The following is a 25,291-nucleotide window of genomic DNA, read 5'->3' as shown; positions in this document are numbered from 1 at the left end:
AAATAAGGAAGTTTTATTTACTCCTCCTCATAACACAAGAAGTAGGGGCTACCAAATGAAATTAATAGGCAGCAGGTTTAAAACAAACAAAAGGAAGTATTTTTTCACATGACGCATAGTCAACCTGTGGACCTCCTTACCAGAGGATGTTCTGAAGGCCAAGACTATAACAGGGTTCAAAAAAGAACTTAATAAATTCATGTAGGATAGGTCCATCAATGGCTATTAGCCAGGATGGGGCAGGGATGATGTCCCTATCCTCTGTTTGCCAGAAGCTGGGAATGGGCAACAGGGGACGGATCACTTGATGATTACCTGTTCTGTTCATTCCCTGTGGTACACCTGGCATTGGCCACTGTTGGAAGTCAGGATATTGGGCTAGATGGACCTTTGTTCTGACCCAGTATGGCCGTTCTTATGTTATGTTCTTATGATGTCCACAGTTAATTGCCCTGAAGAACTGGAGGCTGTTTCTGAAAAACAGCCTCATAATTGCTTTACTTTCTTGTCAGAATAAAAGTATATAGTTGAGGAAAACTGATTTTGGCAGTTTTTTAATTCAAACAAATTAGATGAATTTATTCGAAAGATGATTCATCTTGATTTCTAACAGTAAAAAGGTGCCCATTTAATACTCTGAGCATTTCTGGTATGTGTATATGTATTAAATTACAAAGAAAACAGAAGTAGCAGCAAACTCAGAAAAAGTCCAGCAAATTCCATTCTCAATTCAACCCCACAGCTGAGACTTTCCCAACTATTATGATGGTGTAACCAGTGGCTCTCAACCAGGCATACATGTACCCCTGGGGGTACGCAGAGGTCTTCCAGGGGGTACATCAACTCATCTAGGTATTTGCTAGTTTTACAACAGACTACAGAAAAAGTACTAATGAAGTAAGTACAAACTAAAATTTCAAACAATTATTTGTTTATATTGCTCTATACACTATACATTGAAATGTAAGTACAATATTTATATTCCAATTGATTTATTTGATAATTATATAGGAAAAATGAGAAGTCAGCAATTTTTCAGTAAGAGTGTGCAGTGATGGTTTTGTATTTTTATGTCTGATTTTGTAAACAAGTGCTTTTTAAAATTTTAAGTAAGGTGAAACTTGGGGGTATGCAAGACAAATCAGACTCCTGAAAAGGGTACAACAGTCTGGAAAGGCTGAGAGCCGCTGATATAACCTACATAACTCTGTAATTTACACAAGATTCATCAGTTCCTGAGATTATTCTATTTTAGTATTTTATATCAATATAAAAATACATTTATAAATCACCATCTGGAACCAATACAGCAAATTACCCACTAGAAAAGTAGACACAGTGTATAATGACTGATTCAAAATAGTTCACATGTGAAAAAACAAGGTAGGGAAAGAAACCATTTCAGCCACAGAAAGTTATAGATATACAAATAGCCCCTTCCAAATAAGTTGACCATTTAAATGGTCAAATTAACTGAGTCCAGTGGGGCTAAACTCTCTCCAAATTCAGAGTTTTCTGTGTGGGTATATATAAACGCTAAGGCAACTCTACTGACCCTAAAGAAAATGGTACTGGTTTGAAATGTTAACATTTTTAAAAGATACAGATATTATCTGTTTTGTAGTTATGATGGACTTTTACTGGGACATAAACATTCTGAAGAGAATATGGTAACATGTTAATTTAAGTGATGTAAATATAAGAATAACAGAAACATAGCTATACGACATGCAACAACTGAAGGAATGTAGGTGGAATTTCTATACAGAGAAAGCTATCAGTACATAATAGAGCATATTGAACTAGGGGAAGTATCAAAGGACACAAAAGTATGTTTAAAAATAGTTAGACAGTATTGCTAATAGCTTTTTCTATCCACTACTCATTCAAAGTTGAGAGGAAATCAGAGATGTTTCGGGGCAACTTCCTGTTCTGTTCCTAATACCAAAACCAAAAATGTAATTGTCCACCAGGAGGCCTATGTGAGCTATTAGCATTTGGCCTTCCTATTTAAAAAAAGATTACCAAATATCCTTTGCCAGACCAAATTTGCAACCATACACTAAATCCACTCAAAAAGACTTGAATAATCAAGGTCCACCGCTAATTTGCATGTGAGCTAATATTATTATTTTGGCCATTAGTTTCTTGTGCCTAGAACTCACCAAAAAATAGTTTAGTTTGAAAAATGAGATTTTTTTTAATTGTTCCATTCAAAATTATTTAAACTGTTAATGGATGCATCAGCATCTCTCAATAAATTTGAGATTGCCTTATGGTGGCAGAACTTTTTCGCTTATCTCATCATGCCAGAAGGGTCTAGGATCCACTCAATCTGTCAGTAGATATAGAAATATGTGTAGATATGTGTCTCACTTCATTCAGTAAAAGCAGAGATCTCTGGGCCTGAATATACATAAACAGATTCTTAATCTAAAATTCACATTTTATGAATGAGAAAAATTTACTTGAGAAAATGTTTATGTGCATTGTTTGAGCATTTAGTTATGAGATTGTGAGTGTACAATGTGTATGGTCCTCATTCTTAAAACTCTTAATCGCGTGCTTAACTTTACTACTGCGAATAGTCCTGCTGAAGTCAAGTAAAGCATGTTTATAGGTGTTTACAGAATCAGGGTTTCTGTGTGTGTGTGTGTGTGTGTGTGTGTGTGTGTATATATATATATCTATATGTAAAAACAAATTTTGCTCAGATGTAAATCTAGTATAACTCGTGGAAGTCAATAAAGCTGATCAAAGATATACACTGAATGATTTTAACAATGCTGTATTTTAATTGCTTCCAAACCACCCCCAAGAAAATGGGGGAAAGTGCAATTAAAATTATATTATGATATTATTGCCTCCTCGGGTGTCTGAGAGACTTCCTGTCACTTTACAGTCAAACTTTAAAAAAGAGTGGGAGGCAATCTATGACCAGAAGAGGGTTTTAGCCACAAGTCAAGTATAAATAGTAATCCTTAATATGGTGCACTAAGGCAACCAACCATTCAAATATTAAATTAAATTAAGATGTATTATGTAAATTGTCTTAATTTTTTCTTTCAATGTAGCTTTATTCTTTCTTTCTCTTTTCCTTTTAAATTATATTTTCTTTTGTTTTTATTTTGTCATTGTAATTTTGCAGAGCTTTTATTATAAATATGGGAAATTGACATGAAATATTGAAAAATGTGTAAATGTGATTGTTATTTGACAGTGTAATCTCACACCAGCCTTAATATGCAGTGTTAAAAATCTTCATCCAGATTTTAGCATAAAACTGTTGTTTACAAATATTCAGTTCTGTTCATCCTTCCATTCCATTTATGTACACTTCAGCTAGAGATCCTTATTGATTCTTTTAAAGCACCTTCAGGACATCACAAGCTTGGCAGTGTGCTATATAATTCTCAGATTCATACAATATTGGGGTCATGGAGCCCACTCTTGGAAGGCCTCTAGGCACCATTTAAGTAATTTGAGTTCCATATGCAGAGGGCTTGCAGGACTGGGACTGGCATACTGCTTTTGCACCAAGACACAGGAGGGCCAATTTAGTGTATCCATCAATATAAAAACAGGTGTATGGAGAAATGAGGCATGTACAAGTCCACACATAGTGACAGATTTTTGGATGAGTGAGGAATTGTCTTCTTCAGCTAAAAAGTCAGCTCTGAATTTTTTGCAAATGACCCTGGGACCTAATTGTATACAGCCTTGCATCTTGTGTAGCCATTTACACTATTGTAACATTGGTGTAAAATTAGAGTGATCCCTTAACTTACACAGGTGATATATATATTGATATATCTTCCTACTGTATTTTCCACTGCATACTTCTGATGAAGTGGGCTGTAGCCCTCGAAAGCTTATGCTCAAATAAATTTGTTAGTCTCTAAGGTGCCACAAATACTCCTGTTCTTTTTGCGAATACAGACTAACACGGCTGCAACTCTGAAACAGGTGATAGTGTTTTACATACACTTGCTACTCATTTTGCATGGGTTCAAATGACTCAGAAGGTGCAAGGCAGTGGAGAATCATGTCTCAGAGTTCTGACTCAGTCAAACTCCCCTTGACTTCAGTGTGCCTGAGTATGGACTTCAAGAGTGGCCCAGTGAACTACAGTTACTTTCTGGTTCATTCTATTTCCTAAATCTGCTAACAAGTTTGAGCATTTTTGGATGATGCAGTCTAGCTAAAGAAATAAATAAGTGCCTAATGGAGATTGAGAATGAGGAAAGTGTAAGGCCCAGATCCTCAAAAGGTATTTAGGCACCTAACTGGCATTGAAATCAATGGGAGTTAGGTGCCTAAATACCCTTTGAGGGGTCTGGGCTAAGTGCTTTGGTAAAGGTGAGTTTTAGCTCAGGTAGTGTTCAGGCAAAATTAAAGTCTGATTCACATCCATAAACATAATAGGATTTTTGCATGCTGGTGCATCCACTAGGCAAACTAAGCGGTCGCCTAGGGCTCCAAGTGGTTGGGGGTGCTAAAAAGCAGTGCCCTGGCTTGGCAGGGAGGAGCTGCCTTACGGAGGCACCGGAGAGCCAGAGCGTCCCGCTTGCGGGGGCGGTGAGCCCCAACCATGGAAGAGCCGGCGCGGCGCACGGGGGCAGCAGCCCTGCAAAGGCTCTCCAGTGCCTCCGGAAGGTGGCTCCTCCCTGCCGAGCTGCTGCAGCGGCCCAAGACCGGCAAAGCCAGTGAGTGGACCCGGGGTGGGGTGGGGAGGGCTCGTGGGGGGGCTGTGCATCCTCCAGGGGAGTTCAGGGGGCGGGGAGGGGGAAACCTAGTCTGGGGAGGAGCCCCTGTGCAGGCGGGCCCCTGGGGTCTATAAAGGTTAATTGGGATTTGCCCCTCAATGAACTGATGTGCAAAGGGGTGGGGGGGAGCAAGGTGGAAGTTTCGCCTAGGGCGCAAAATATCCTTGCACCAGCCCTGGATTTATGATCATGTGAAATAGTTTGTAATCCTCTGTGCAGTTAACTGATTGATACAAAGCTTCATTTCATACTGCAGTGGTACAGTCTCCACAGGGGAATAAAACAAAATGGAAAACAGAATGTAACCAAATAAGTTGCAAGCAACAACTTCTTTTTAATGTAGGAAGCATTGACCTTTTCCTAACCAATATCAAATTAAGTCCTATGACTATAATGAATCTGAATCATATTTCTGGGGATATATCTTGTGAGGGTAAAATTCATCCAAGTGCAGAGGCCTCATAACACGCTCCTCACTGAAGTGTTGCTTAAAAGTTGCAGAGTGCCTTGTGTGTGTGCCACTGCACTAGGATAAATTTCACCCTCAGAGAACATATGTAACTCTAATTGATATTAACGAGTTATGCACATGCATTGACAGAAGACTATAATACTCTCTCTTGTGACAAAAAGTGCCATAATAGAATGAGGAACTATAGAGCTGTATCATAGCCCTAGGAGCCGATCCTGTACTCCTTCTACATCCAAACCAAACTGTGCAGTGTGAGAACATTGTAGACAGGCTGGCAGTAAGTGCAGCAGGTGGGAGGAGAATTTTTAAAACTTAAGGGGAAAAAAAGAGTTAAAAACATGGGACTCCTAATGAGAGACAAGAGAAAACAGGATGGAGGGGGGAAATTAAGATGATGTGATTACCGTAGCCTTTGGGCTGGACTTAAGAGGAAATGCTCTTCCCCTGTTTAAAATAAATAGGTTTGCAATGGCAGGAACAGCCGTAGCAGAAGAGTTTTATCAATGGTAAATACTATTCAAGTACAGTGCACCTCTAGTGATAGAAGAATAACCAAAGAATATTATTTTAAAGGTGACTTGTTCAAGGACAACCTCAATCTCACATGTAGTTAACTGACAGGAACACTAAGGCCCATGCATTTTGTTTCTCTGTGCATTATGGGTAGGGCCCTACCAAATTCTCGGCCATGAAAAACACGTCACGGACCATGAAATCTGGTCTCCCCACATGAAATCTGGTCTTGTGTGCACTTTTCCCCTGTATTATACAGATTTCATGGTGGGGAGCCAGCGTTTCTCAAACTGGGGAATTGCAGGGAGGTCACAAGGTTATTTTATGGGGGTTGTGGTATTGCCACCTTTATTTGTGCACTGCCTTCAGAGCTGGGCGACCAGAGTGTGGAAGTTGTTGACTGAAGGCCCAGCTTTGGAGGCAGCAGTGCCGAAGTAAGGGTGGCAATACCATACCATGCCATCCTTATGTGCTGCTGCTGGCGGCGGCTCTGTCTTCAGAGCTGGGCTACCAGGTAGCAGCGGCCACTCTCAGCTGCCTAGTTCTGAAGGCAGTGCTGCCACCACCAGCAGCGCAGAAGTAAGGGTAGCAGTACTGCAACCCCTCCTATAATAACCTTGCGACCCCCCTGCAACTCCTTTTTGGGTCAGAGACCCTACAATTATAACACCATGAAATTTCAGGTTTAAAGAGCTGAAATCATGAAATTTACTATTTTTTAAATCCTATGACCATGAAATTGACCAAAATGGACCCTGAATTTGGTAGGGTCCTAATTATGGGCTTTGGTTGTCAGACAGGAGGGGGGGGGCACTGTGTTACTGAAGGAGGCATCCTTAGGATGAAAAGCAAAATTGAGGTCTTGACCTTTTGGGGTCATTAAAAATTTCCTAACACTTTTTAACTCTTGATCAAATTCCAGTTCAGGAAAATTAAATTTTGCTTTTCTACATTCCCACGGTACTTAATATTGGACATGACATTTTTCTTTGCTTCTGATGCTAAAATATTGCGCAGTATTACTTCTGTGCCATTAGAGAGCAGCCATGTTCATCAGAGAGAACTGGCTGCATTTGTGTGGTAGGCAAAGTGTTAGGATTTTTTAGCATGAAGAGTACTATAGAAATGTATAATATTTTGATTAGATGATCAAGATTAAAGAAGAAGCTTCTCTTTCTGTGAGTTCTAACCCTGAGATTTGTATGTTAACACTATCTGAGAAGGTACAGAATTAATAACAGTATTAGTAACATCTAAATAGTAATATTAAATTATCAATGGTGGGTCATCTATTGATTCTGTAAGAAACTTAGTTAATACAAGCAACACAATGGCATTTTTTTAAAGTGTTTATTTTCTGAGCACTTTGCCATCAGGTAAAGTATCTTCAGGCTCGCACCTAGACAAGCTTTTATTTTATGTTAGCAACAAGAGCATGAGCAGATTAGAACCCATGAGCCACACGTTCACCCTCTGGCGCTTCTAACCACTCACCCACCCCTCTGCTTTTTAACTCAGTCTGCCTCCGTCCCTCCACTTCCTCAGATTTCTTTGCCGAGGAAGTGATTTTGATCGACAGGAGAATGAGCCAATGTCCTGCTCTACCGGGAAGCGGGTTTACACGTAGCTTTCCTTGTCCAATCAAAAGACCGCTGTGCGGCAGCCAATGGGAGCTCGTGGCTCGCGGACTGGCGCAAGTTGGGTGGGCGACAGTTGGTTCGGTTGGAGCCGAGCGAAGCAGGGACCTTCCCGCCCGACCCTGACCCGCCGCAGAGGAGACGGGGAGCAGCCGAAGGTGAGGTCGCGCCGCCGGGCGGGACTGGTACCTCGCTGCCGGTAGGGAAGGAGGAGGTGGTGCGCAGCCCCCCACCACCTCCGGCTGGGTCATCCTGGAGGGGCGGGGCCCGGGCGGCCGGTGAGCGCTTCCCCCCTCCCCTCCCCCGGGGGTAGTGATGGGGCTGCAGAGGCACTCGCCGCCCGTGACCCGGTGTCACCCGGCGGCCGGGCTCGCGCGGGGCGGGTTCCTGAGTCTCCGGGAGTGTCCTCCAGTCTCCAGGAAATAAAGGGTGTGTCCTGTGAGGAAACCCCCAGGAATAGGTCCGACCAAAACTGGCAAACCTGGGGGGGGCTCCCAGCCGCTGAGCTCGATGAGGGGAGCAGCTTGTGCCTGAGTGGGGGTGGCGAGGGGCTGGAGGGCGAAGGAGCTGGGAGTTTGGAGGGGGGAGGTGGTGGATGGGAGCAGAGGGGGAATGTATTTTGATTGCTGCACATTTTCTCTGCTTCTTTGACCCACTGGCTTGTTTCTGTTCAGCACTGGGGTTGCAGGGTCACTCCTCTCCCTGGCCCACAATCTGGGGTAGCCGAGCTGGGGAAGGTGAAGCTTCCCTTGGGGAAGTTTGGGGAGGGCAGAGCTACAGGGGGCCAGGAGGATGACACTGGGAAGGTTCTGATTCTGTACCAGGGAAGGTGAGAGCTGCTTGGTGAAATTTAGTGAGCCATTTGGTAGGGAGGGGGGAAGAACCCCTAAAACTAAAGTGCTTGCCCCCCAAATCCTAAGAAAATGTAATGCAGTATCGGGTAGTGATCCCTGCACTACCCAGACACCCCACAAATAAAACAGGCAAGTGTAATTCTCCAAGGAGACTTGAATTTGAGAGTGGATGGTGTCTTATGAATACCGCTAATGACACAACTAGGCTGTGCTGCCTTCTGTCACCCCCCTTCCTGTATGTTCCTTTTCGCCAGGAAGAATCAGATCACATCATCCTACACAGTGAAACATCTTTTGACTTTGTTGGAAGTGAGCAGCCAGAGTCTCTTTAATATGGGTCAAGCCCACTGAGACTGACTGGTATCTACAGTATCTGTCTGGCTGTATCTGTCTTTCCCAGCCAGTTGGTTTAACTCTGGTTGAAGGTAGTCAGAAGCAGGTATGCCCAGTCTATATGCTTCCCTCTGCTCTCTCTCTCTTTAAGAGCAAAGGAGACTAGAAACATGTGAAAGTAGCCCCAGATACTCATTTACACATTTTAAAACATTCAGCTTTCTTGGTGGCCCACCCTTCTGATTAAAATCATAGACTGATTAAAGTATTTTAAACCCAGAATGTAAATTCATTTAGCCTATAATTATTCCAATAAGTTTGATAAGTCTTTTTCCCCATAGCTTGGTAAACAAGTCAGAGTGCTGTGTGAAGTGTTCTTAATGTGCTCCTATCTACATCTGGAAGACTAACAGATTTATTTGGGCATACGCTTTTGTGGGTAAAAAACATCACTTCTTCAGGTGCCACCGGACTCCTTGTTGTTTTTGTGGATACAGACTAACACAGCTACCTCCTGATACTATCTACACCTGACTCCCATCCACAAACTAGTTGAAAGGTAGCTAATAGGACTGTTTTCTCTTGTTCTCCATTGGAAACTTTCCTTTGTGGTTGTTTGAACCTTAATCAGGGCTTGGCCAGCTACTGTGCAAGGTTATGCCAACTAAAATACAAGGCCAATAGTTCAAAAAGGTTATGTACTAGTGTTTTGCTAATATTAAGCTGTTGATGAAGGTGATGATATTTGAGAAATGAGAGTAAATACTGTGATGACTTAGGTTGTCTGTTGGTCTCTTTATTAAACTTGTCTAATATAATTAAGACAAGCTAGGGAAAAAACTTGTTTTTTTGCTCTCTTTGGGGTGAAACAAACATAACTGACTTAGTTTGATTTCTCATCTTTAAACTGAAATTAGAAGGCAGCATGCACATTGTACAGTAAGCATATAGAGCAGGTCTTCTTAATTATGTTTTTAAGTATTAAATTTGATGATTGGCTTATCCTCCATACCACACTTTATCTCTGGAATTACTTATCAGACTTACATTTTTGTCTCAGAAGAGAATACATTTATTCTATGTTCTTCTAGCTATGACTAAACTAGCTTAAACAAGAGTGTGTTTACTTAACTTAAAAGTAAAGATTGCTTGGGGAATGCAGCTTCATACCACTGGTCAAGCAGCAATACCTCAGAAATAAGACCGCGTACGCACACATAGTTTGTGATGAAGCAGTCTATTAATGGTTGACACACTTCATAGAGTCATAGAATATCAGGGTTGGAAGGGACCTCAGGAGGTCATCTAGTCCAACCCCCTGCTCAAAGCAGGACCAATCCCCAACTAAATCAAAAACCTATCTTGAAATAAAGTTTTGGTAGCATCTTTTTTCTCTGCTCAAGGCTCCCTCCCACCAAAAATGCATATGCCTAAGGATCTATATCAGTGATAGCTAATGCTGAATTAACAAATATGATTGTTTTAACTGTGTGGGTGGTGTTTGGCTAGTGATGTATGCCCGTGTGGACATAGATGATGTAAATCTTTTTTTAGCCACATGTGTTTGGGTATCTGGGAAGGCCTGCATAATTCATGAGTTGTCCAAGTAGGTGGCAATAGTACTCTCCAGCATTGTACATCTCATTTTATTTTTTATTTTAGTCTTTTGTTTACTTTGACTCTGTAAGTACATTTATATAATGACTTTCAGTTTATACTATGTCATACAATGTAGGAATTTATGCGGTGGTTGTCTTGGCAAAATATTTGATCTGTGAATGTCTAGAAATAACTTTTTCAGAAAAATGTATGAATTTAATTCTCTCGCAGCACTGTACGTACTCCACCTCTCCAAGGGGAATAGCTTGCAGCGCTGCGAGGGAGCGTGCAGCGTTGCAGGCTCTGATTACACTGGCGCTTTACAGCGCTGTACTCGCTGCGCTAAGGGGAGTGTTTTTTCACACCCCTGAGCGCAGCAAGTTGCAGCGCAGTACACCACCAGTGTAGCCAAGGCCTTAGGGTGTCTGCTTGTTGTTTATACCAGTGGTTCTCAGGCTTGGGTTTATGAACCACTATTCTTTTTTCATAGAATAAAATATTTGAGAACCAAGGGTCAGATTTGGGAAGGTAGACAGTCCTTGAGGGAGAGGCTTAATTACAAAGTGGTCCACAGAATGAAAGTATGCAGTAACTTGATATTCATTGTGCTGTCTTTTGTTAATGTAGAAGCTCCCCTAAGAAATCTGGGTAATAATGCAACAATTTCTTTTAGCTATCTATGAGTATGTTGATTATTTTATTTTTTTTAAAACAGTTTTCAGTCTCTTAGTTACTTGGACTCATACCTGGAAAAAGTAGTTTCAGATAGTGACTGACTGAGCTCAGGAGGGTCATATGCAAAGATGTCCTTACCTTACTTGTGTTCTCTTCTGATTCTGGGTTGTTGAAAATGGCACAAGGTGCCCTAAATGTCATGTCTTCTGTGTTGGCCATTGAGAGGGGGTGACATAGAGCTACATGGCACCTCTGTCACCCAAAAATCATCCTATGGTCAGGAGAACCTATAGGGCAGGGGTAGGCAAATTATGGCATGCGTGCCAAAGGTGGCACGCAAGCTGATTTTCATTGGCACTCACACTGCCCGGGTCCTGGCCACTGGGCCGGGGGCTCTGCATTTTAATTTAATGTTAAATGAAGCTTCTTAAACATTTTAAAAACCTTATTTACTTTACATACAATAGTTTAGTTATATATTATAGACTTATAGAAAGAGACCTTCTAAAAACACTACAATGTATTACTGGCACGCAAAACCTTAAATTAGAGTGAATAAATGAAGACTCGGCACACCACTTCTGAAAGGTTGCTGACCTCAGCTATAGGGGCTAAGCAAAACAGCTATAGAGTAATTTTCTGCTGTTGGAATGCTAGAACTTTCTTTATGTACTTCAGACTGTGGCCAATTATTTCAGATAAATCTTTGTGTAATAACTTTCTCAATTCCTAACTCTAAGTACAGGGTTGTTCTTTTTTAAACTAACTAACATTTCAATGGTTTGATGCCTAGAATGCCCTTTGAGGTTGCATGAAATAAGTGGTCCTATTCAATAACTATTATTTTATCCTCTCACGCTATCTGTCATTAATGTAATTTTTAAACTGGTCTTCCACTCTCTCATTAAATATACAGATCATACTAGTGAATTATGTATTAGTGCAGTTTCAAATGCACAATAGGTTAGTTTCCAAGAATCAATATTTTCTGTGCTCATTTTTTCAAGAGCTATTTATCTGGCTGCATTAAACTCCCTTTACCCAACACGTTTGGGAAATGTTGGTGCATTTACTTTGAAGGGTGCTCCTTTAATTTGATTTATAGGCGTACTGAGGGAAATGATCAAATTGTCCTTGTTGTCATACAGAAATTAATATGCTAAAAAGCTGTGCTTAGCTAAAGAGTTTTCACAGGTACTAGTTATTTATTAGGTTTTGTTTAATATTAACTAGTTTTTCCGTTCAAACAAATTATTAGTTTGAGCTTAACTTGAAATCATGAGGAATTTCTTTTTGGCACATGAAGGGGAATACATCAGTAAATCACAATACTGATGTACTTGTGTTCCGAGATACAGCTAAACACTGAATCTGTTTAGGTGAAACTGTGATTTTAATACTGTGCTGAAATGTATATGTTGTCTGGATGATTAGCTCATCGGGATTGAGAAATTATTTTGATTGAAGTTGAACTTGAGAAGGCAGACAACCTACTGTGGGTATTCAATGAAAAACAATTAGTTTAGGATCTGTTGTTAACGCAAAGGTCACCTTATCTTGACTCTCATTGTTCTTTTATCTAATATCCTGCAGGGAGACATGTTTGAAAAGAGAAGGTTGGGGTAGAATCAGGACAGTAGGACAGAATTTCTGTGGTGCGTAAATGCAGAACCTCCCTTAGTATGCACTTAAAATAATTTGAGCAATTCTGTCTGCTTGATGAGCTATTGTCAGCTATTGCACATGGGCATAGTGTGATATTGAGTGGACAGGATGTGTCAGTATTTGAGAAGGCACCCAGCCCTTATTGATAAACAGGTGTAGAAATATGTATGGATAAGAATTCAACAGTAAATAGTTAAGCTAGATCTGAGGAAAAAATAAAATTTCTCTAAGGCTTTGTGATGATATTTGGTTCAACAGTTTAAATCATGCAAATATTTAAAAAATGTCCTGGCTCAGATACCACATTTGTGATCATGCTGGCAATTGAGAAAAGCATCTAAAGTCTCTTTGCTCTCTGCCCAATAGTAAAGGGGGAAAGAAAGTATGGTAACCTAGTTTATTATTCACTACTTCAGGAATGGAGAGGAAGCGAGCAGATGGAATGAAAAAAGCACCTCAAAGCACAGTTCCAATCCTATTTTACATGTAACAGGTCAGTGTTGAAACTAATTTCTCTTTTCAACACTCCTTTATGGGATATACTTACAGATTCATAACAAAGGAGAAACGGATTCCACAGGAATATGTGCAAAGTTCCTAGGTAATCAGTAATATTGTAAACTCCTTTGGGGGGGGGAAAAAATGTTTAAAATCTTCTGACAGCAATCACTATCCATATACACCTCTACCTCGATATAACGCTGTCCTCAGGAGCCAAAAAATCTTACCGCATTATAGGTGAAAACGTGTTATATCGAACTTGCTTTGATCCACCGGAGTGCGCAGCCCCGCCCCCCCGGAGCACTGCTTTACCGCGTTATATCTGAATTCGTGTTATATCGGGTGGCGTTATATCGAGGTAGAGGTGTACCTGGGAATCATTTTGGACTCTAATTGCAAAGTATAAGATTCCTACAATCCTGAAATTGAATGAATGTGATGTTATTATAATCTTCACTACAAAGTGATTTATTTGCAGTAACTTGATACTCATTGTGTCTATAGCATCATGTCTTTGATGTGATGGCAATAGCACAAACATCTGACTTATGAATTTGATTGACTTGTTTCTTTGTACCATGTTAAACTTGGGTTTGCTGAGTAGCAGCATGCTGCACTGCTATCTAACTGTTGTGCCAACTGCAGATAAGTATTTGCTAAGTTCCCAAAGGAATGACAGCACTAATTGGTAAGTCATATCACAGCATGCTGCTTTCTGGAGGGCCATAGCAGAATATAGTCAATTCAGCATGACCTCTGGGATCTGAAAATAACTTTTAACTGTTTGTACAGAATATTTTTCCTATCTTAGTTAGTGTAGTTACTAGGCACATAGTGAAGTACGGGATTTTTGCATTGGTGTATGTGGTTAGTAACTTACGTCAGGAATAAATACAGCAACAATTTATTACTCCTTTAAACTCTCTCTTTCATAGGCAGTGAATTTATAGCTAACATAAAGGGGAAAGCAGACATCCCTGGCATATTAATTCTAAAGGGGAAATTTGGGGTACAAATATCAGTTTGTGATAAAAGGAGCCATAGGACAAATCAATTTGATGAAAGCCAAAGAGATGCCTGTATTATGCCTCCAGTGTTCTCTCCTAATGGGAGTCTTCTTGGCAACCTGACAAATATCTAGGTCACTGCTGAACACAATAACACTGTTCTTGTCAGGAGATGTAAGAAATCCATCAAATAGATATAGATAGGCTAAGGCACCTTTGCCTGTCTTTATGGATCCATGTGAATATTGTTTAAAATGAATACTCTACAGAAAATAAACTCCTAAATTCTCAGTCCTTGAATCATCTTTAAGTGTTGCCTTCAAAGTCTTGGGTTGGAAAGAGGACCCAAGTGGTTCTAAACAAAAGCTTCAAGGGGTTTATTTTTAGTTGTGTTTACACTATCTAATTCTAATCTAAACTATAGAAAATTGAATTTAACCCTGAAATGGCAGCTGCACCAAGTTGACAGTGGGGTACTCTTCAAGGTCAACTTCACCAGGTGGAATTATCTTTCAAGATACTTATCTCATTCCATGCTGAGATGGCACTCTTGTTCCACAATAGTAGAAACCAGTTGTTTTTAACTGTAGGGACTGAGGATGGATCCCATTTACTTTACAAAAGACCCTCTGTTTAATCCTTGTGTATTAAAAAAATATTTTGAGAACATGGTCAGGTTTGTGGCATTTAAACACACACAGATACCTTGACAAATGAAAAAAAAAAAATCAAGCAGTTAATTGCCCTTCAAAGGAAGTTTAACCTCCTAGAATGTGAGATGTGGAGTATGTCTGCAGCTGAAGACCCTTCTGGCCCAAGCAGTTAGCTAATATTCCCCACTTTGCCCAGGTAGTTTCCATTAGGATAACAAATTGATGAGTTGGGTATATTCTTTGGTGCAATTCTATTTATTTGCAAAAAAATAGAAACAAAATCCTGTTTCTCCTAACACAAAAGAAGCACACAGCAGGCAGTTTCCTTGCTCACAATTTCCAGCCTTGCCTCTCCAACGAGATCTTTGCCCTGAGGAACTCTGTCTCTCTGCTCCTTCTCAGGGCTATGCTCGCAACTGCTTCTCTCACTTTCAGCTGTTTTGCAAGCTGTGTGAGAGAGAAGTAAACAGTTCCTTATTCCCTGTATTTGCAATCAAGGAACTTCTTGGCTCACATGGCTTAGCTTCTTATCAGGCCTTGCCATGTGGCCCATTGCTTTGGATGGTGGCTTCTGTTACCAGTTACAACTGTATAAAAGGGGCTTAATTGCGCCTTCTGCTTCACCTGAAAGATGGCTGATTAGCACATCCATCAGCTTTAACCAGGTCTGTGATTATCTGTAGATGAGACCTGCAGTTAACACCTTCCAGCATAACTATATGTTAGAGGCTGCAGATAATGTTCTCTACCAATAGGGTTAGAAGAATGGACATCTCTTGCAGAGTAGAAAGCATGTCATCCTATCACCTAGAAATTCATTTTCTTACAAAAACAAACAAAAAAACTTAGATCTGAGTTTGCTTTAATTTTTGAATTATTATGCATTTATTGGGTCTTCACTGAATTTAAATGCATAACACCATATAATAGGTCAAAAGTTGTTAAAACTCTGTACTGTGAACTAAAAGGATGCTGAGAATAGTTCAAATCCAAAACTCACAAAACTGAAGGCATGCAAAACCTATTGTACTCATGGAACCCTGCAGTATTCTACTAATGCTTGAGAACCAGAAACTGGAACTGACAAATGATTTTTCCTCCCCACTCCCCAGCTGAATGAAATTTGAAGTATAAAGGAAAAAAACCTTCAACAGTTTCTTGCTAAAAATCTTTAGTTGTAAAGAGCTGTGTGCATGTATGTGTTTACAGCGAAGTATTCTTGGCTTGTGTATCTTACAAATGCTATGCATTAAAGTAAACACTAAACAGTCTATGAAGGCACCCTAGCAGCTGCACAAGTAAAATTGCACTGAGATTTCAGTTAAAGCCAGATTAAAATTCTTCTATTTTACTATTTTTAATCATTAACAGTTGGAGGCTATATTCAAGCCTACCAATGCGAAGGACAGTTCTTTGAGCACTGGTCTCTATGTGTATTGCACTCATGGATATGGATGAGCCTGAGACTGGAGACTTGTAGCATGTAGTATCTGTTGATCTGCGCCTATCCAGTTGCCATTCTTGTCCTCTGAACTGAGGGCATAAATGACGGTGTGGGCCAGTGCCTTTCCAGTTTCTTCACCACCGCATGGTTGGAGTCGAAATCACCTGAATCCTTTACAATCCTCCTCTATTACAGAAACTGTAAATATACATAGTTTTTAGTAAGATTAGACTTAGTGTTTTTTGTATAGAGTTGTCTAGTCCCGTTCTGTCTTGGGAAGATTCTCTCCACAAAGAAGGGCTATACCCAGATTCCTGGAGTTTAAGAATGGTATATCCTGCTCTATGAGCGATGAACACCAATATTGTCTTGGGGAGGCTCACATTGCTGCCAGTTTCAGCGTATGCCGTTCCTTCCCTCCCTGAACTCATGAGGGATTAAGAGCTCCATGTACAGAAACACCCCGTGGAGATAAGGCCATGAGACTCCAGTCAGATCCAGGCTGAGGAGACTGTCTTCGTGCAGCAACCTCAAATACTGAGCAGTGTTTCTCTTCGAGCATGAGCTCTGGAGCAGAGACAAAAACCATCAAACCTCAGAAACCCTCTCAGAAGAGTATGGACTATGAACGTAAGTATAAGGAAAAATCACCATTCAGAACTGCCTCTGAGAGAGGATTCCACCCCATCTTGGTCCAAGTTGGCTGAGTCCTTGTATGTGGGCCCTAAAGGTCTAGGTCCATACAAATCTTTTGTCCGGGAAGGGAAGGCAAGAAGGATCAGATAGGCACCCTCCAGTTCCAAATGGGAGCTCCATGTTGGACTTCTGGTCTGTGGTTCCAGCACTTTGGGAACCTATGAATGCTAGATCATTGGACACACCAGATACACTAGTCCTGACCTCCAAGACTCCTTGAACTCTGGGAAGGACTGAAACCTTTACCTTACTGGAGGATATTTTTGCTTTACCCTTGTGACAGACTATACCACTATATTCATAGTTTTACAAGACTATTATAAATTTTATACCAAGTATGCCTTATGAAGTATCATTTGAAAACTCATGATTTACTGAAAATTATTGTCCTGATAAAATATATGTATAAACACTGTGTGCAAATTTATAACATTGCTGTAACATGCTCCAAGTTCAGAAGAGCAGGCACAAACTACTTCCTCAGAAACAAAAGACAAACCAACTCCCAAGCCAGGTGTCAACAAAGTCAAGTGGATCATTACCTAATTAAATGGCCATTGTTTTACAGGAAGAAGGGTGTAAGCAAGAACTACACTGGAGGTGGTGTTCGCGTGCCCCTCCATTTCTCCCTCCCCCTCCCCCCCGCTGTGCTGGAGATAATCCTCAAAGAGGGGAGAATGGTGTAAGAATAGAGAACACACACAACACAAATTACCTCTCTCCTCCATACTGTACCTTAAGAGACACTGAACAGGGGGAGGGGTCCTGGCCTAGTGAGAAAAAACTTTGCTTTGAATCCATTTAGCTTGCTAAATTAGGTGTTAGTTTGCATTTTATCTTATTTTCTTTGTTAACAATTCTGACTTTTATGCCTCATTACTTGTAATCATTTTATCTTTCTGTAGTTAATAAATTTGTTTTGTTGTTTTATCTAAGCCATTGTATTTGGATTGAAGTGTTTAAGAACTGCCACTTGTGACAACAAGGTATGTGCATATCTTTTTCCATTGATGAAGTGACAGACTTTATATGAGCTTGCCTTGTCCAGCAGAGAGAGGGTGACCAGACGTCCCGATTTTATCGGGACTGTCCCGATATTGCCTTGTTTGTCCCGCGTCCTGACCGATGTGGGGTCGGGATACTGGACAAACAAAGAAATGCTCTGGAGCCTGGAAGTGCTCGCGCCCCCCCTCCCGCCCCAACTCCACCCTCTCCTCCCCCCATATGCTCCCTCCCCGAATCCCCGCCTCTTCCCCAGGCTCACCATTCCTCCTCCCTCCACAAGCACTGGAGGGAGGCCCGGGAGATGTAGGGGGAGTGCGGGGCCAGGGTGAGTGAGAGTCCAGCCTGGCCCCAAGCAGGCAGGACTCAGTCGGGCGGTAGGGAGAGTAGGGGGGCGACCCGCAGGGCCAGGCGGCAGCTGTTCTCCCCCCGGGCAGCGGGACTCGGGAGCAGCTGCTGCTGCAGCTCCCACTGCCGCGGGGGGAGGAAGTGGCCGATGGCCAAGCTCGGCAGCTGCGGCTCTGGCGCAAGGGCCTGGACCCCCCGAGCCTGTTCCCCTGCAGGACCCGAGCGGGACGGGGGAGGCTGGGGCCTACTCCGGGGCCACCCTGGGATAGCACCAGCTGGGCAGCAGCCCAGACGCGACTGGCCAGGGGCTGGGCGCAGCGTGCGCGCTGCTGGGTCCCCGCAGCAGGCCTGGGCTTGGAGGGTTCGGGCCCGGGCGCCGCAGGTGCTGAGCTTGGCCATCGGCCGCTTCCTCCCCCCGCGGCAGTGGGAGCTGCAGCAGCGGCTGCTCCCGAGTCCCACTGCCCGGGCGGGGGGGAAGAACAGCCACCGCCTGGCCCCGTGGGAAGCCCCCCTACTCTCCCTACCGCCCGACTGAGTCCTGCCTGCTCGGGGCCAGGCCGGACTCTCACTCACCCTGTCCCCGCGCTTCCCCTGCGTCTCCCGGGCCTTCCTCCAGCGCTTGTGGAGGAAGGGTAGGTTTTTGTTTTGGCCCCGCCCCACCGCATCATGTGCCTTACCCCCTCCTCCTCCCCCCCCGTCCCGATATTTGACTTGGGTGATCTGGTCACCCTAAGCAGAGAGCTGGGCAGTACAAGATGCACATTTGGGAAGGTCTGGGACTGGGAGTTTGTTGGTGTTGCCCTATATATAATTCATGAATGGCTGGTCAAAGCATTCATGTAATTCAGTTGGAAATGCATGCTAGAGGCTGTGTGAACTGGCAAGGAGTGGTTGTTGTCACAGCAAAGCAGTGTAAAGGGCACCCCAGATTGGAGAATTTACTTCCACAGAGGTTTCAGACTGTGGTGAACCTCATAATGTTCACCCCAGCACTCCAGTGAAGTCTTCTCAGATTCACAGATCATATGGCAGTATGCACTTTTGTCACACAGTATGCCAGACTGCATCTTTGAACTTTGCAAGGGTGGTTGAGAAGTGTATCTGCCCAACAAGCATAGCATGGATCCGTTGGTTACTATCCCTCAAAGTCCTGTCTCTGACAGGGACCTTATGGTATCCATCGGCGGAGGGGTTTGTGGGTGACAGGGTCTAGTATCTATAGTATAGTATAATAGTTCTCTAAAGGTGTCTTGTAACATCTGCTGAAAGTTTGTCACACATCATAATAATTGCAAAGTGTACGTAGGGATAATATGTAAGGAGTTATACATGTATACTGAAAATGATGTTTTTAAGGTCTGTGAGTTGGGGCTGATTGCCAGAAGGTGAAAAGTGGGTTTCTTTCAGGCAGAAGATGCTTATCTACCTGTCTCGGTATATCTAGATTGAATATTGTACTCTTCACAATGAACATTTACTTACAGTCTGAGCAAAATGCTAATCAAATTATTGCAAAATCTTGAGAGGAGATTCTAGACAGGAAGAAGCAAGTAGCAGAGGGTTACCCTGTTTAAAAGTGAAGACAGTAGATCATTGGGGTTGAGAAGTACACCCTGTTATCCTTCACTAAGGGCACAAGCTGCCAGCTGGCTTGTCTTATGGATGGAGGGTCACAGCCAGTCTGGCTGTTCGATGTTGGGAGAGAAACTTTGGGCCAGCTAATCTTTTATGAGATGGAAATTTCTTTTTAAGTTTAGGCTCTAGAAAATGTTCTATTTTTTTAAGTAACCATTGTTTCTATTAATTCTACTTCTTCTCAAATCTGTTCTTTGTTAAATAAACTTCTACTGCTTACTATAAATATATCTAAGTGCTCTGTGTTGAGCAGAGTGGTGATCCTGAGGTGTAACTGGTAAACTGGTGCATACTATTCCTTTGGGAGTAGATGATCTGGGAATTCTGAGTGTCCAGTGCATTGGGGATGGGCACTCCAGGGGATACTTGAAGGACTCAGTGGAGCGTGCCTAGTGTTAACTTGTAAAGAGAGAGCAGGGCCAGAAGAGGCATGGATGCTGGTGTTTGTGGAGGTTGGTGGTATAGGGAAATTGATCCATGGCAGGCTTCCTCATGTGAAGGGAAGATGGTAGTGAGGTGCCTAACAACCCTGGGTACCCCTGGAAAGTGTGTCAGTGTCCTCATCAAATGGAAGATGGATTCAACATAGGTGTGCAGTGGAATGTCTTTTCGAGTATTGCTACCAGTAGAGATTCTAGTTACAGATGCCTCCACCAAAGGCTGTGGAGTGTCACAGTTTGGGGTAACTACAGCTGTATTTCCCCCTCCGTGGTCCAGCAAGGCACGCCCCTCTAGGTTCCTGGCTCCTCAGCTGTCACCTTTCTTGGGCAGAGACTTGCATCTCTCTCCTTCCTGCACAGTTCCCTGCCTACGCTGTAAATTTCCCAGCAAGTCAGACTGCACAAGCAGGCCTGCTTTACTGTCTCCTCAGAAGCTATAAACAGCATAATTGCCCAGTTATAAGGTCTGACCCAGCTTTTCCCAAGCAAGCACATTCATTCTTAAAGTGAAAGCATTACAGAGAAAACATATTACAATAAAAAGAGATCCTACGCACATGCTAATAAGCTTATTAGAGATCTCCCCAACTCCGGTGGGAGTACTCCTTCAAACCCTACACAGGAGTTCTGTGGTTACAAGTTCATAACTCATTCTGCTCAGAAACAGAACCTCTATGCATAGCTTAGCTTGTCCTTTTATACAGCCTGGGTCTTTACCTACTCATGGTCTTTGCAGATCTATCAGTCAAAGGTCCATTTCTCAAGGTGAAGCTTCCAAAGGCTGAGTTTTGCATAACTGAGGGGGTACATTTGAGTATACCTTCCTCTAGAGATTTCCTGGAAAACCCACTTTACTTTAAAAGTTCATTCTTGTCTGGCACATTATGAACTTCAAAAGGACTAGTGAAACAATCTTCTTAGGGTTTACCTTAGTCATGTCTCCACTCTAGAGCCATTATGTACAATCCCATAATAATACATAAATATTTACATTTTTAATATAATGAACTCCGAAGATACTTAAACTTAATTCAATAAGAGTTGTCCAGGATATTGCATAAAAATTTCCATATCTGTCAGAGTGCATCTCAACCACTTCTGAATTCAAGGGAAATGGCCCACTCAGGAGACCTCACTACATGTAAATGTACTGGAATTCAGAGCAATTTTGCTGGTGTGCAGGATTTGACAATGTAAGTGTTTATGGACAGCATCACAGAGATTCATTACTTCAACAAGCAAAAGGGAGCCAGGTCCTCACCACTATGCCAGGAAGCCATACATCTCTGGAATTGGAATATTTGTCATCAGGGAGCATTGGTGGCCCTTCACCTTCCTGGCAAGTAGAATACCTTAGCAGACAGACTCAGCACTGAGTTATCTAAGAATCACCATTGATATCTTAAGAGCTCAGTCTTCCACAATGTCCTTTGCAGATGGGGGTGAATTTGTTTGCAACATGTCGCAACAACAAATGCCAGAGGTTCTGCTCCAGAGAAGGCATGAGCCCTCAGAGGCTTTTCCCATTTTGTAGGCTCCTTGTCTGATGTATGTTGTCTTTACAATACCTGGGGTACCGAAGAAACTGATGAAAGATGCCGGCTACGTTATCATGGTCAGCCTGGTATGTACCAGACTCACATGGGCCAGTTTCTGTTTTCCAGTCTACTGAATGTTGATTAACAAGACTGATCATTTAGCTTGACCTGCTTCATCTAGTCTATCATAATGGCAGCTAGTTCCTTCACCCAGATCCGACATCTTTGCTTTGGGCTGCCTGAATCCTGGCTGGATGACAGATGGAGAGAGAAGCTGTTCTGTTCCCTGACCAGTGGGAAAACTTACTTTAGTGGGATTTAACCTGGTTTTGACTGGACTGATGGATTTCTCCATGCAAGCCTGTGGCTACTACCTGGTTCTTTACTATCTTCATGAAAACAGATTTTCAAATAGACATCACATCCGCTAGAGAAGAGTGGGAGATCCAGACCCTAGTAACAAGGTAGCCTTGCATGCTCATTCATAAGTTCCTTTAGAACTCACCCAAAGTTTCTATCCAAGGTAGTCACTTTCTTATCAGTCAGTATCTATTCATGCTCTGGTTTTCTTCACTAAATTCTTTTCACCCAGATAAAAATGCAAACGCCACATGCTAGATATTGAGAGAGATGTCTTTTTGTTTAGAAAGGACCAAGCCATTCAGGTGCATGCCTACACTCCCATATTCTCTTGCTGTCCAAGTGGGTCTCGGACTGAATTAAGACTTGCTGATTTTTAGCTAAGAGCGAGACCCTGGACAAATTCAGACTCATTTCACTCGGGTTCAGGTGGCATCTGCAGCCTGTATGGGTGGCATCCCCATTGTTTCTTGTTTCCCGTTCCCTGGAATCAGGCCAAGAAAGAACCACAAACAAAGGTTGAATTGAAGCAGTACTGAGAGCTGATTTATTGCTTGCTTCCCTTATTTGTGCAATTATACTCTCATACACACTCCATGCATACTGGTGACAGGCTGCAGACACAGGTGTCGCTTTTGATCTTAGGTGACTGAGACTGGCCAGGTTCCAGCTTCCCAGAGATTGAACTGGATATATATTAGGGTTGTCTTAGATATGAAACATCATTACTTTCCCACAAGGTTTGAGTAATGAATGCAAGAAAGGATAAAGTATATACACTTTATGAGGAATCACATAGTTGTTCTTTCACCTATACTAGGAAGAAAATAAAAATACTATATACAGAAACTGGAGATTGTTAGTGCCTGAATACACCTTTTTCAGACACACTAGTTTCTGGCATCCTTGTTTGCAACATAAAGTGTTGCTAGCAATACCATACCATTCATTATATAAGGAAGATTACACTAAACTTAGTATGGCTTTCATATACTTCAATGAGGAGAGGATGGGAGTTTACTAGTACTAGAATGGTGATTTTACTGGATTTCATGTGTCTTTTCCAGGAGAAAAAAGTGAAAGCTTTCACTGTGTCTTGAGGTAGCACTGAAACCCTTAAGAAGCTCTTGATGCTTGTCATACGTTTAAAGGTATTATTACTGTGGATGAGTGACTGTGGATGCACAACGTTTATTTCACATTTTTTTTAATATATAATGGATGAGGTATTCAGTTTCTTGGTTTATTAGCCTTGAAGGACTTGGATTTCACCAAAGGTCTTGAACCATTTAACTGTATTTTCAGTTCAGTTGCATAATGTAGCTGTTAACTGAATTTCTGCAAGTGGTGAATAAGTTTTTCCAGGATATTTTTTAAATGTCTTGTTTTGATGGGCTACTTTTTAGAAGAGTGCTTTTTATAAGGTAGAAAAGATAGTTAATTCATGGAGCATTTGTCATGCTAGTTGTAGCAGAAATTCTTGCAATAAAGCATTTTTGAATTTGTAAACAATAAATCACTCTTTTTTACTGTAGCAAAAAGAGACTGGTGGTAGAAATTTGGGAAAACGAGCATGTGCAATCAAAGTTCAATCTCATTGATTCAAAAATGACTTAAAGTTCCTGAACATATGCATATCTCTTTATACTTTCAGTACACTGGTTGTTGGTTTGGGTGGTCTCTACTCTTGTAACTGATAAGCAGTAAGTCAATCCAAAACTTTGGGACCATTCTTGGGTTCCTTTCCTGGCAGTTGTGATGACCTTCCCAAGTTTGTGTTCTTCTTTTAATGGGGGACAGTTGCAGTAGTGGTGCTCCTTAGGGACTTTCTTTAGAAAAATGACTGGTTGGTGGGTCCAGGGTCAGATATAAACAGTATTAGTACTGTGTCCTTCCTCTACTGCAGTGTTTCCCAAACTGGGGTTTGCAAAATGTTACAGGGGGTTCTTGGGGGAAAAAATTCCCTAATGGTGGACAGAGCTGTCCCTAGGGACCCCTTGCAGCATGGGGCCAGAGCCCCTGGACTTCCAAGAGCTAAGCAGATCAAAGCAAGCATATCTATCACACTGAGGAGATTTAAACTTCAAGACTCCTTATAAGAAATGGAAAGGAAGGTGAATATTTTTTGCTGTTTTTAAAATTAAATAGGCAGCTAGTATTGTTTTAAAAATTATTATAAAGAACAAGTTTAAGCTTTGTTGTAATGTGTGCTGTTTGCCTGGACTGCTCAAGACCTAAATGCTTGTGTAGAAGGAACTCTGAGTTGGCTTCTTAAATACCTTCATGCTGTTTCACATTTGATACTCCTTGATGAAACATAGGAGCCTTGTCTTATAACAGGCTTATTCAAAGTGATACAAACTACGAAAGTGAGATCTTTGAAGAGTGTTGCCATTTTCATAATGTAATAAAATACTGTAAATAATAATAATATATAGTGTGTAATAAGCATGTCATAAAAACAAATTTTATATTTCCAAGATGACTGCTTTTATAATTTATACTCAGGTAAAGGAGAAAATCCCTGGAAATATTCTTTTTTAAGAGGGGGTTCACGAGACTTGATGTGTTAGTGAAAGGCTGTTAAAGTTTGGGAACCACTGCTCTACTGATGGCCTTTGCTATTATGCTAGGTGTACGGAGAAAAATGGTTTTATTTCTGATCTCTTCTGACTTTTTTGTCTTTTTTTTAAGTTAAAAGGGGCCTCTCAAGGTGATTGCAATTTTATATGCTAGTGCTTCTCCATCTTCAAACAAAATTAAATTCAGACATGGTGTAAATAGCTTTTAGTTGCTGAATTACAGGATTAAGCATGGATTGGGAGTTGGAACGGAGTTATAGTCCCTGGTTCTGATATTAATTTGCTGTGTCCTTGCTGATGTGTAACCTCTCTGATTCTGTTTCATTAGCTGTAAAAATAGGAGTTGTTTTGTTTTTTTTAAATCTCAGGGATGTTGTGAAGCTTAACTAAAGTCAGCAACTACACAACACTTTACTATTTGTGAGTGCCAGAGGTGGAATATTCTAGCTCCCAGTCCTGGGTTTAATCCACTAGACTATGAAGCACCGCTACTCTCTCCCACCTACTTATTTAAAACTTACATATGAGTTTATGAATTTGTAATAGGATAGGGGGATGCCAAGGCAATATT

General features: G+C 41.7%; 1 protein-coding gene across 4 annotated transcripts in view; it reads left to right on the top strand.

Moving 5' to 3' along the window:
* The first annotated feature begins 7,465 nt into the window (after nucleotides 1-7,465).
* The window catches only part of PACSIN2 (protein kinase C and casein kinase substrate in neurons 2), a 117,220-nt gene continuing 99,394 nt past the window's right edge, over nucleotides 7,466-25,291 (top strand). For 2 of the 4 annotated variants that reach the window (XM_054037614.1, XM_054037577.1), the window contains exon 1: nucleotides 7,466-7,546. The gene's annotated coding sequence lies outside the window, so the exon portion shown is untranslated. Of the gene's footprint in view, nucleotides 7,547-7,567; nucleotides 7,588-7,720; nucleotides 7,818-25,291 lie in introns of those variants that run through there. The other 2 variants (XM_054037605.1, XM_054037596.1) reach the window with 2 other exon arrangements.

The sequence above is a fragment of the Malaclemys terrapin genome, chromosome 1 (genome assembly GCF_027887155.1).
Source record: "Malaclemys terrapin pileata isolate rMalTer1 chromosome 1, rMalTer1.hap1, whole genome shotgun sequence".
NCBI lineage: Eukaryota > Metazoa > Chordata > Testudines > Emydidae > Malaclemys > Malaclemys terrapin.
The sequence above is the reverse complement of the archived record's forward strand: the minus strand, read 5'-3'. Positions and strand labels throughout refer to the sequence as shown.